Source organism: Solanum pennellii, chromosome 9, assembly GCF_001406875.1.
Source record: "Solanum pennellii chromosome 9, SPENNV200".
NCBI lineage: Eukaryota > Viridiplantae > Streptophyta > Magnoliopsida > Solanales > Solanaceae > Solanum > Solanum pennellii.
In genome coordinates, this window is record NC_028645.1 from 69,626,532 (window position 1) to 69,639,819 (window position 13,288).

The window sequence follows — 13,288 nt, forward strand, 5'->3', positions numbered from 1 at the left end:
ATGTGACTTGTCGGTTGAAACATATAACCCATCTATTGCAACAGATGGACTATCTATTGCAATAAACACATCATATAATGGAAGAAATAAATAAGTAGATTGTTAATTATTCTGTTAATTATTGTATAATGTTATATTTATTAAACTTATTGCTATATTATTTTAAAGATGCACAAATCAATTGTAATTTTTTTTTTCAGGATTTGAATGCATTCAACAATTACCTATGGGATTATGATAGTTATTTCTTTACTATCAAATATTTGTTGACAAAGTTATCATCTAATACAAATAATTTATATGGTGTTTCTTGGAGTTTCATGATAAACTTCACATCTAATTTTAGTGTTTCATTTATTTATGTTATTGAATAATTTATTGTAATTTTTAGAACAATTATTCAATAACATAAATGCATAAAACACTAAAATTAGATGTGAAGTTTATCATGAAACTCCAAGAAACACCATATAAATTATTTGTATTAGATGATAACTTTGTCAACAAATATTTGATAGTAAAGAAATAACTATCATAATCCCATAGGTAATTGTTGAATGCATTCAGATATTGAGCAAACACAAATAATTCAAGATCCATGACATTGTTGATGTCGTTAGCCCATAAAATGGCATGCAAAAACCAAAATTAGCACAATCATTTTTTGTGCTTCTTCAAAACCTTTTTAATCTTGAGATTTTTTATTAAATCCTTGGCTTTATAACTGAGTCCAACAACTCATTATCATTATTTATTTTTCTTCGGTTTTGGTGGTTGGCGATTTGTCTTTCTTTTCTACATTTGCCGATTAAGATGTCTTGTTTTATCTTAACATTTTTAAGGGTGTAAATTCAGAAAGAGGTTTAGAAGGAGATTGCCATCTCAGTCCAGTCACAAATTCTTTTATGCCAAAACAAACCAACGTGCCACAATAGTTAATTCAAATTCCATCCATCTTCGTGTTCCTTCGAAACATCATCACCCTTATAGTTGATCAAGTTCATGACAAGATCATACATTACATTTATTTGAAATTGTACATTGTTATCCTCCGATAACGAAGTGTCCAGAACAACTGGACTTAAAGAAATCCTCCAATTTTCAACCCTAAGTGTCTTTTGAAAATCATCAAATTTGGTGTCCATACCGATTTTATAACAATTTTAACAGTCAAATTTGTAGGGTTATCTATAGGCATCTTCACCAGAAACTTGTCAATACTAAAAATTTCGATAACATCATGTCATACTTTTGATCTGCGTTCACAATTGCTTATCGATGCCTTAATATTATCAACTCTTCATCATCTTTTGCAGTTTCCTTTTCAGCATCTTTCCCACTTTCAGTATCATCTTCATCTCCTTTCTCACTTTCTTTTTCACCCAGTGTTATCAAATGCAAATGTACAAAAAAGCTCTAATGTTCATGGAGGCTTTAAGCGCAAATAAATTGTGAGTTTTAATGAAAAAAGGCGCTAAGTGAAAAAAAAAATACAAATACATATTTTTAGTCTAAGACTAATAAATATAAACATGAATGATAAATATATGACCAATGAAATTGAATTATTTTTATCATAAAGTGAAATTTTAATTATTTAGAGTCAACTATTCATAAGAGGTTCATTGACAAGGAAAAGTTTGTCTTAGAACCTTGATGATGGCACAGAAGAGCACATAAAGCGAGGTGAAGCGCTCAACACTTTTTCAGCCCAGCTTCAGGGCTTAAGCACACTTAAAGCGCGCCTTTGATAACACTGTAATTTCACCGTCATTCTACTTTCTGTTTCATCATTTTATATTTTTCGTCATTTTTATTCTCGTCTTCTTCTACTGTTTTTCTAGAATTTCTAACTGATTTTTCTTCAGTATTTCTTTTCATATTTTCATTCTATTTCTATACATCTATATAATGCAATACATTATCTGCTTTTGAAATTACTTGTTCAGCAAGTTTTTCTAATGATATTTGTTTCTTTTTTAGCTATTTTACTTGATTTATCCAGGTTGATTCACTTGATTTTCTTTTGGAATTTATTTTATCTATAAATAAGAAAAAAATTACAATTGATTTGTGCATCATTAAAAAAAGATAGCAATAAATTTAATAAATACAACATAATATAATAATCTGTTAATTTCTTCCAACAGATGACTTGTATGTCACATATATTGGGTGGGTTGAAAATTAAAAGTGTTGCTATGCGGAGTGGATTAAAAATTTTGCGGGTTAAGCTCAACACGCACTGCCCCCGCCCTACACCGCCCCATTGCCATCCCTAGACATACCCCATGTATCAGACTCATGTTATTGTCATGACATGTACTCTAAATGATGATATTCGTTTTCAAATATTTATCAATTTAAAAATTCAAGATAAATTTTTCCCTTGAAATTAATTATTTTTAAAATAAATAGTATTGATTATTTGATTACATTGAAAAAAGTTAAAAGGCAAATTAGAAAAACACTTTTTCATAACTATTAACTTGAAAATGAAGAGTTTATAAGGAAACTTTTGTATTGCTTTGGAGAATGATTCGCACTTGCTTGGTTCTTGGTTGGTTTATAAATGAGAGACCTTCTATTTATACTACAATCTTAGGGGTTAAACTGTAAATAAAAATTGCTAAATAAGTTCATACTCCTTTCGTCTCATTTTATGCGACACTTTTTGGATTTCGGAATTTAAACAAATCGTAATTTTTTCTTAGATATTTTAAATATATTGAATTATCAATTATTGAGGCTTATAGTACTATTTACGTAGTTAACAAATATATAAACTTTATTTTAAAAAAATAAAAATTTCATGTGCAAATTTTCAGTCAAACTTAAATTGTTTCATTCTAGAAAAGCGAAAAATGACACATAAATTACGACAGAGGGAGTACATATTTATAATTTATGTTGATCACCGAATGTGTATGTGGGCTCGGGTTCCTAGAGATGCGGAGAAGGATGTGGAAATTATGTTAGGATCGAATCCACACACACACACTTGATGAATGAAGAACACAAGAACTTTCAAGAGAAAGAGATGAGAGATCTAGAGAGAGAAACAAGTATTTCGTGGTAACACCCCGTGAGTAAACTTCCACGGCGTGGGTATATATATTAATAATTCAGAGTATTTTAGGTTACAGAGAATAAATGGAGAATAAACCGCGTGAACATAACCCCCTGGCAACCTCACCGCGAAGGTTGAACCGCGTGAACATTAATATGACAGTACATCAAATATTAATCAGGCTCCACAACCTAACAATTCTCCCACTTGGAGACTGATTCAGTCATCCAAAAATACATCTAAAAAATATCTCTTCATCATCAACATCTTTACCGCACCGCAACATCCGTAGCAACAACTACAGAAGACCAACCGAGGTTTTGCATAACCCCAGTTTCCCAACATCAACACATTTCGTCATCATGTCTGCCGGGTTCTTTGCACCCTCTATCTTCTCCAAGCACATATCACCATCCTCCATTGCCCTGCGAGTGAAATGGTACCGCCTTTTGATGTGCTTTGTCTTCGAATGATAGACTGGATTTTTCACCAACTGTATGGAACTCTGGCTATCTGATTAAAGAATCATCTCGCTTTGCTTCTTGCCCAATTCCTCCAGATAATGTTCCAGCCATATCATCTCTTTCACAGCTTCAGCTATTGCCACATACTCAAATTTAGTAGATGAAAGAGAAACAAACTTCTAAAGCCTGGACATCCAACTCACTTCTGTATCTGCTCAACACCTTCTCAATGTACAACTCCTGAGATAGATTTAAAGTGCCAGCAGATATATCCCGAGAAATCCTCATCCCCAAAATCTGCTTCGCTGGACCCAAATCTTTCATCTCAAACGATGCAGACAACTTTGTCTTCAGATTATTAATCTCCCTCATACTAGATCCTGCAATCAACATATCATCCAGAGAGTAGAAAGACATATGAATCAGTGTATTTCTTGAAGTAACAACACGAATCCTTTTCACTTTGCAGAATCCACTCTTGGTCATGAAGGAGTCAAACTTCTTGTACCACTGCCTTGGTGCTTTCTTTAGTCCATACAAGCTCCTGGTGAGCTTGCACACCATGTGTTCCTTGCCCGGAACCACAAATCCTTCCGGTTGCTGCATATAGATCTCTTTGTCTAGATCTCCATGTAAAAATGCTGATTTTACATCCATTTGCTCTACATACAAATTCTCTGATGCAATAATACTCAACAGAATTCGAATATAGGTTAACTTCACAACAGGAGAAAATATTTCAGCATAATCAATACCTTTCCTTTGTGAATATCCTTTAACCACTAAACGAGCCTTGAACCTTATTTTGCCATCTGGTTCAGTGTTGTTCTGAACACCCACTTGTTAGCAAAACTCTCTTCCCTACAGGTAACTCAGTCAACACCCATGTGTCGTTCTTCTCAAGTGACCTCATCTCATCATCCGTGGCTTGCTCCCACTTGATCTAATCCTCCACCTGTAGGGCCTCATCAAAAGACTCTGGTTCCCCCTCATCAGTCAGCAATAGATAGTGTAATGAAGGTGAATACCTATCCGGTGCCCTGATGGTTCTGGATGATCATTACACCTGCTCAGGTGTAACTTGCTCCACTTCAGATTCTTCAGTAGGAGTTGGTTGAGTATCTGCTTCGACATCTCTGGAGTTACTCATCTCCAACTCAACCTCAACTCCCACTTGCTTTGTAATATCTAGAACCTTCTGCTCTCTGTCCTTGTACAGGACAGACTCATCAAATGTCACGTCACAATGTCTCAGGATCTTTCTGTTCTTTTTATCCCAAAACCTGTAACCAAACAAATTAGAACCATAGCCTATGAAGTAACACTTCACAGCCTTGGCATCAAGCTTGTCTCTCTTTTCTGGATCAACATGAACATAAGCAGTGCAACTAAAAGTCCTCAATTGTGAGTACTTGAGTTCTTTTCCTGTCCACACCTCCTCTGGAATCTTGAACCCTAAAGGAACTGATGGTCCCCTGTTTATCAAGTATGCATCTGTGCTCACAGCATCCACCCAAAATGTTTTGGGCAGCCCACCGTGTATCCTCATACTCCTTGCACGCTCATTCAATGTTCTGTTCATCCTCTCAGCAATTCCATTTTGCCTTGCCGTACCAGGAAATGTTCTCATCAATCTGATTCCCTTAGCTGCATAGAATGCCTTGAACTCTGATTTGTCATACTCTCCTCCATTATCAGACCTTAGACATTTGACTTTCAAACCGGTCTGATTCTCAACTTCAGCTTTCCACTTCTTGAAAGTTGCAAACACATCTGACTTATGCTTCAAGAAGTAAACGCATACCTTCCTGCTGGAATCATCAATTAAGATAACAAAGAATCTGGATCCTCCAAGTGATGATACTGGAGATGGTCCCCAAACATCTGTATGGACCATTTCCAACCGCACTTTCTTTGGCTCTCTAGGAGTCTTTGTGAAGCTTACTCTTTTCTGTTTGCCCATAACACAGCTCTCGCAAAGACCCATATCAACAGACTTCAGACCCTCTAATGCTCCTTTTGCGACCAACATCTTCATTCCTTTAGCACTCATGTGTCCAAGTCTGTTGCGCCACAGACATGAATTGGAAGCACCTTCAGCAACAACGCCCATGTTAATACACCCTGCAGTGGTGTACAAGGTTCCAGATTTGGTGCCACGAGCTACTACCATAGCACCTTTCACAATCTTCCACGAACCTTTCCCAAACTCTGCTGCATATCCCGTGCTATCCAACTGATCAACAGAGATCAGATTTTTCTTGAGCCTTGGAATATATCTGACATCCTCCAATGTCCACTGGTTTCCCGAGGTGGTCTTTATGCAAACATCCGCCTTTCCTTCAATCTCTAAGGCTTTATTGTCAGCAAGATACACCTGTCCAAAATTTCCAGATTTGAAATTTTGGAACAACTCCTTGCTTGGAGACGAATGGAAAGATGCACCAGAATCCAAAATCCATGATTCAACCGGGCTGTTCACACTAAGGATTAGAGCATCCCCAATGTCCTCTGCTGAATTTATAGAATCATTGTCATATCCAGATTTCTGATTCTGTTTCTTCTTTGACTTTGTACAGCTTGTCCGAAAGTGCCCTTTTTCTCCACAGATTTAACAAGTCATGTTTGATCTGTTCGGAGATTTTCCTCGATTCTTTGATTTTGATCGACCATGTTGATTTTGGCCTTTTGTCTTACTTCTCCTCCTTCGGTCAACGCTGAGAGCACTGCACGATGAATCTCCCACTTCTCATTTGCGAATACTTTCGCTAAGGACAACATCACAGACTTCATCAAACTTCAGTTTCTCAGATCCACAGGAACTGCTAATCGCAGCAACAACAGTATCCCAAGACTCGGGCAGAGATGAAATCAAAATCAACGCCTTAATTTCATCTTCGAAATTAATATCCACAGAATTGAGTTGACTCACAATCATATTGAACTCATTTATATGATCAAAAACAGATCCATTCTCAGACATCTATAAATTGAACAATCTACGCATCAAATATACCTTATTCATCACCGATGGTTTTTCATACATGTTTGACAGTGCCTTCAACAGATCGGACGTAGTATTCTCCTTCACGATATTGAACGCCACATTTCTTGACAAAGTCAACCGGATCAACCCTAGAGCCTAGCGATCCTTGATTTTCCACTTCTCCTCCGTCATGGATTCCGGTTCACCCCGGTCAACGGTTTGTGAAGATCTTTCCGGTACAGATAGTCTTCGATCTGCATCTTCCATAAACTGAAATTGGATCCATCAAACTTCTTAATTCCAAGCTTCGAACTATCCATCTTCAATGATCGTGTTGAATCTCCTTAGCTCTGATACCAGTTGTTAGGATCGAATCCACACACACACTTGGTGAATGAAGAACACAAGAACTTTAAAGAGAAAAAGATGAGAGATCTAGAAAGAGAGAGAGAAAAACCAGTATTTTGTGGTAACACCCCGTGAGTAAACTTCCACGGCGGTGGGTATATATATTAATAATTCAGAGTATTTGAGGTTACAGAGAATAAATGGAGAATACATATTGCAGTATATGAACATTAATATAAGACAGTACATCAAATATTAATCAGGATCCACAACCTAATAAATTATTCCCACATCCTCTATTGGTATTCAGAGGATTGAGGTGCAATATTTAGGCAGAGAAAAAAAAGGCAGCCCCGGTGGACTGTTCCTAGGTGTGACACATGGACACATTACCGGCAGAAGCAATTTTGCCTACTCCGTCCCCTGGGCCTTCAGGTATTTCTAGTGTTGTCCCTTCTGACACCCCTAGTTCCTCTATTGCTACATTTCCTCCCAAAGCTGCTGTTGTTGTTTCCCAAACCCCACTCACTCAGGATGCATTACTCGGGATGAGGTAGGTAGCCTAGTCTTGTGATCATGGGGTTGTCAGACTTGAAACATCCATTCTGGTCATGATTCAAATAGCCTTGGATGATGTTGTGACATCATTAAGTACTACCCTTGATGCATTTGCGGCTAGAATAACAGTGTGTGAGCGTGACCAAAGGGCCACCAAGGAGGTGATGGATATAAGGTCCGCTGTTGCTGCATTGAGGTGTGATGTGGATCAGCTAAAGTCCACCGACATGTCCATGATTTTTGGGATGGTAGAGAATCCATATGTGCCAAAGATTTCTCCGGTTACTACCGGAGATGAGGTTAGAGTTAAGGAGACAGTTCGAAGGCAGAGACGAACGAGGAGATGCTTGGGGTTGTTGAGGAGATTTCATGTGAGGGCCTTGCAGAGATTGAGGAGGCCATGATCGACGTAGCTGTGCAAACCTCTTTAGCAGATACAACTTTGGGTGTAGTGAAACTGCTATTCCTTCAGAGGTGACTGTTAGGGTTTAGCCCTGATTTTTATAATCATATTTGAGTTGTATTTTTATCTTGAAGGAAAATTAAAGCATTACCATAATTGCTCTTATTTTTTCTGAAAGGAAAATAATAATTTTCTTCCATATTTGATTTATTATTTCCTTAGAGGAAAAGTTTGGAGATCGATAAATTGAAGATCCCTATTCTCTTAGAATAACACAATAGAACCCAACAAGTGGTATTAGAGGTAATGGTTCAATGACCCATGTTCATCGAGGTTGAATAAAGGCTCAAGATGGTTTCAAATCAATTTGCAACCATGTGATGATAGTGAAGTTTTTTGTGTTACTACATGTGGAGAAATTTTACAAATGTATTTCCAACCATCCTGCTGCTCTATCATTAAAAACAATTGTCAACCCCAACAATCTTTTAATGCTCGAGCTCCACTTTTAACTAATGCATCTTACTATTAATGCATGAACTCCACTGTTAAGTCATGCATCTTACTATTACTGCATGAGCTCCACTTTTAACTCATGCATCTTACTTTTAACGTATGTTATCCACTTTTAACTCATGCATCAACGCCATTTTCAACTCATGCATCTTATTTTTAACGCATGAGCTCCACTTTCAACTCATGCATATTACTGTTAAAGCATGAGCTTCACTTTCAACCATGATCATAACTGTTAACAGGGCTCCAATTTTTAACCCATATCAATTTTTATATCATAGTAAGCAGCAATGATACATGAAGATTGTGTGCAGAAGACATATCAAGTTTGTCAAGAAAATTCAACCAAAAGGGGAGATTGTTAGGGTTTTGCCCTGATTTTCTTACCATATTTAAGTTTTATTTTTACCTTGAAGGAAAATTAAAGCATTACCATAATTGCTTTTACTTTTTCTTCAAAGGAAAATATAATTCTGTTCATATTTGGTTTATTCTTTCCTTTTAGGAAAAAAGGTTTTGGAATAGGAAAAAAAACTTTGAAGTAGCTAATCCTTTCTAGTAAGAAAAGGTTTGAGTACTCTATAAATATCGGCTTATTTCTTCTAACAGAACATAACTATAAAATCCACAATGTATTCGTTTTGAGACTTTTGTTTATGAGGAGATTTATTATCTCTACAGTTTCAATGTTTTTCATTATATTAGTTTTGATATAATGACATTGATTTTAATATAAGTTGTTGTTATATGATTTATCAACCATATGATTTGCAAATTATAAACTTTCACATGATGTGCCAATCACCCTTCATAACTCAATAATGCCTTCGGGCATTAATGCACAAGTTCAGAGTGATGCATCGGGCATTGATGCCCAGACAGATGCAATGACTGTTTAGATCTTATTTTCCTTTACTTCCCTCTCTACCTTTTTTTCTTGACTTGTGGCTATTATTTTGTTTGTATTTGAGGACAAATGGCTTTTATTGTGGTGGGGTGAGGCCACCTTTTGAGCTAGTGGCTCCTGATTTTTAATAATGAAATGATTTTGACCCTTTTGAAAAATTTTGTCACCTCTTGATTATATTTGAATGTGGTTGTTCTTTTGCAAATTCAAGTATCGGTCTTGATCAATACCGATGACTTGAACAATGCTCATAATTAAATAAAAATGAATGTGCAACTACAACGAGGCCAAATGAAGTTGCATAGACAATATGTAAACTTTTTGCATCTCGTTGTGACTAGCCAATTATCAAATTGAGTCTCTTGTGATAAACATTTCAGGCTAGCAGAAGTGTGGAGTCTCGATTGTCATTAGTGTCAAGGCCTAGTGTGATGAGCTTGTCGTGAACTATGTATGATGACACCTAAAATTTTCCCCGTTGGTCCGGTTGACTAAGTGATGAAATCTCATAATATGATCTAAGACAACTTTGAGAGTGTTAAAAACCTTGACATTACACCTCTTTTGTGGCCAACCAACCTTGTGAGTGTGTGATCCATGGCTGAACACCCTTTGAGCCTTGACCTTTTCTTTGAAGAAACTTGATGCAAATTGTCACCTTTCTTTATCAATTATCAGTAATCTTCATCAATTGTGGTTTATTTGAATATACAACTTATGCCGAAAATCCTAAGTTGGGGGTGTGGTGAAGAGAAGGTAAATCAAGAAACACAAATAAGTCCCCTTTTACCCATAGTTTTGAGAAAATTGGAACCCCTCCATATGAAAAAGAAGAAAAGAATAAAAAAGATGAAAAAAAGTTTGAAATAAAGATTGTGAAAGTGCAAAGAAAATGGGGTGTCCGACATTTCATGGAAAGTGAATAATGGGGTGACCTATGAGCTAAATAAGAATGATGAAGATACGGAACAAAAGTGTTGTTCACACCACAATTCATGAGTGCCTCGTTACAAACCTTGAAAAAGATCTTATTGATCTTGAGTGAGCTGAAACAATTTTTGGTTGGAAAATAAGGGCAAACCTATATGTGAAATCATGAATTGTATTCATCTTTGTGAGTGTGAGTGCTCCGGAGCTTTGAATTGATGAACCATTGAGTGTGGATATGGAATCATTCTTTGTGTGAGGGAATTTGAACACCTTTATTGAACTTGAACTTGCATTTGAAACAAGTATTGTGAGCTTGATATTCTTTGGTAATGGTGAGTCACAACTTCAATATTTAAGTGCACAATTGATCCTTGCATGAGTAAATTGAGTCTTATTGTGTGCATTAATGATTGAGTCTTGTGTAACACTATTTAAAGCATTCTTTTTGAGCGGCTGAACTTGAGTTTACTTGAGGAAAAGCAAAAGTTTAAGTTGGGGAGTTGATGAGTCCACAATTTGGACTCATATAGAGGTTTATTTTAATAGATTTAGTGTCCTCAAATGCATATTTTGTGCTAATAACTGATGTAAATCCTTGATTTTTCATGTATTTGGATTGTGGATTAAAGCATGGACTCTAGAGATAAAAAAAAGAACAAGGTAGTTGAAAGAATGAAGAAAACAAGGCCCGATGATCGCCTAACCGATTCTGCAAGGCTCCGAATGACCATGATCTCACCTAAAGTTCCAATATGCCAAGGCATGAAGGAGAAAATTAAGTTTGCATAGCAAAGAGCAGTCGGCTAGGTGCTGAACGGTTTTGAGATACAGAACTAGATTGCCCAAAGTTACAGAACCTGAAGATGTTGAAGTCCTAAGAAAAGAGGCGATGGACTTGACAAAAGGGCGTATCGCCAAGTGGATCGACGATCCTTCTTGTTGCGTCGAGTGGTCATTCGTGGCACAATTGTTTTCAACTATAAATACATTTTTAAATTCTTAGTTTAATAGAGTTTTTAGAATTGAAGAATTATTATAATCAGTTTTCAAGCTAGAACTCTGAGTACTGAGACTTATTTTTTCATAGCTTTGAAGATTTGAAACTTTCCATTTTTGAGAAATTGAAAGTGGGTATTGAATATTCTTAAATTTGGACCTTTGTAAAGATGAAACTACTTGTACATAGTTGACGGAAACACAATTTCGTAATGATTTTTATATTTTTATAATGTCTAGCTAAAATCCCAATTTTTGGGGTGTGATTATCTGATTATGGGTTAATTTAGCTACTGGGTATTGATAATTGATATTTTAAATGTCGTTTAAAGTGATTTCAATAAGTAATATTAGTTTAATTTAAAGGGTTGTAGTTGCAAATCAATTCAACCTTCTTGTTTTTAGCTTGATCGATAGAGGAGATTTAAAACCAAGATGATTGATTTGATGGTCTGTGGGTATGGGTTGTCATGGGTTCAGCTCGAGAGAGTGAATCCTAAATCCTTTTCCACACATTCAGTTCGAGAGAGTGAATGGGCCAAAGTGTAGGTTGTTCTTAATTGATGCTTGTTAGTGTTCGAGAGAAACCAACTTGATTCGGGGTAAATAGTTCGGGAGAAAGTTTATCCTCACTGAATTCTAGCTTAGTCACTGATTATCAGTTGTCATTACCCATTTGTCTATATTAGCCTATAATCCAATCACATCTCAAGAGCCCGTCTCATTTCTTGCTCATTTGTATTATTTGTTGTTGTAGTTGCTAAATTAAAATCAACAACCTTCCTATTTGATACTTGTGTCACACACCTTTTAACTTGAATTAAGTTTTTATTCGTTAATATTTATTCCTATGATCGACTTGAACATGTTCGTACTTGGCTATTTGATCTTAAATACGTACCACTCCCTATGGGATTTGACCCAAACTCATTTAGTTGGGTTATTATACTGAATAGCGATCGTTGACACTTTCAGTTAGAAGAAGTATCCTTGAGACGTTAATCACTCAACTATGGTAGAAGGAACCCATTTTGAAAGGTCGACTCAACTAATGTAAAAGATTCCATTGGAAAGCCGAACTCCACTATCGTACAAGTTTTCATCTCGTATTTATATTCACTCGATGCTAAGTATTAATTCCCGTAGAGAACATATTAAGTATTGACTTAAGTGCATATACATGGAAGAATGTCTTGACACTTAGTCCAACATATTTCATACTATAGCTCATAGATTTAATAGGTGAGAATAATTTTTCAACCATAGAATCATCATATTGTGAGGACACATTTCCCTTCATATTGTGTACATGAAGATAATCATCCAGCAACACAACAACTAGACCATAATCATATTCACCTCTCAAAGTGTTCGTAAAAAATTTACATAAATCTCATAATCATACATAGTTCTCATACTTTTCCCTTCAAGGACCATAGATCACAATCCATCAACACATTAGAGATGGATGATAATATAATTCAAGAATTTCAATTACTACATGCATAATTATATCATATTCTACTTGCATCAATCAATACCCACATTTTAAATTTCAAATTGGGAAAATAGGGGAATTCATGGATTCTTGGGGGATTCAACATAAAATCACCAATTTATCCATAATAAAACATAAATCAATCATTATAACGAATTTGAAAGGAATCCCTGATATTGCCCTAACTTTTTGGATTTCTAGCTATGAAAGGGGGAGGGGGTTGAAGGGGCTCCATGGTGAAGATATATCATACCTTGGAGATGAAATCCAACAAATTTGAGTAGAGAAGCTTGCTCGTTCAACCCTATCTTTCACATTCTTCTTGTTGTTTCTTGAAGTTTTAGAGAGAGAGTTTGGGGGAAAATTGGTTTTGATTTTGGGAATTTGAAATTATGAAGAAGATGCCTTGATTTGGGGGTATTAAAACCATATATAGTTAGTCTAAATTAATACAAAACTATGTCACCTAATATTCACTTAAAATGGATAGCTCTAAAACACCCCTAGAGTAAACTGCCAAAATGCAGTTTAGGTGACCACCTACGACCCCACTGACATGGTATGTGGATGGATCCATGTGGCATGCTGGTTGTCCATGGGTTGGGTCCTGCA

General features: G+C 36.0%; 1 long non-coding RNA gene across 1 annotated transcript; it reads right to left on the reverse strand.

Annotated features, from left to right (window-relative positions):
• Positions 1-935: 935 nt before the first annotated feature.
• On the reverse strand, positions 936-13,075 carry LOC114078658. Its single transcript, XR_003580352.1, has 2 exons — positions 12,930-13,075; positions 936-1,373 (listed from the first exon to the last, which is right to left on the reverse strand). It is a non-coding gene; the product is annotated as an uncharacterized LOC114078658 (long non-coding RNA).
• Positions 13,076-13,288: the final 213 nt, after the last annotated feature.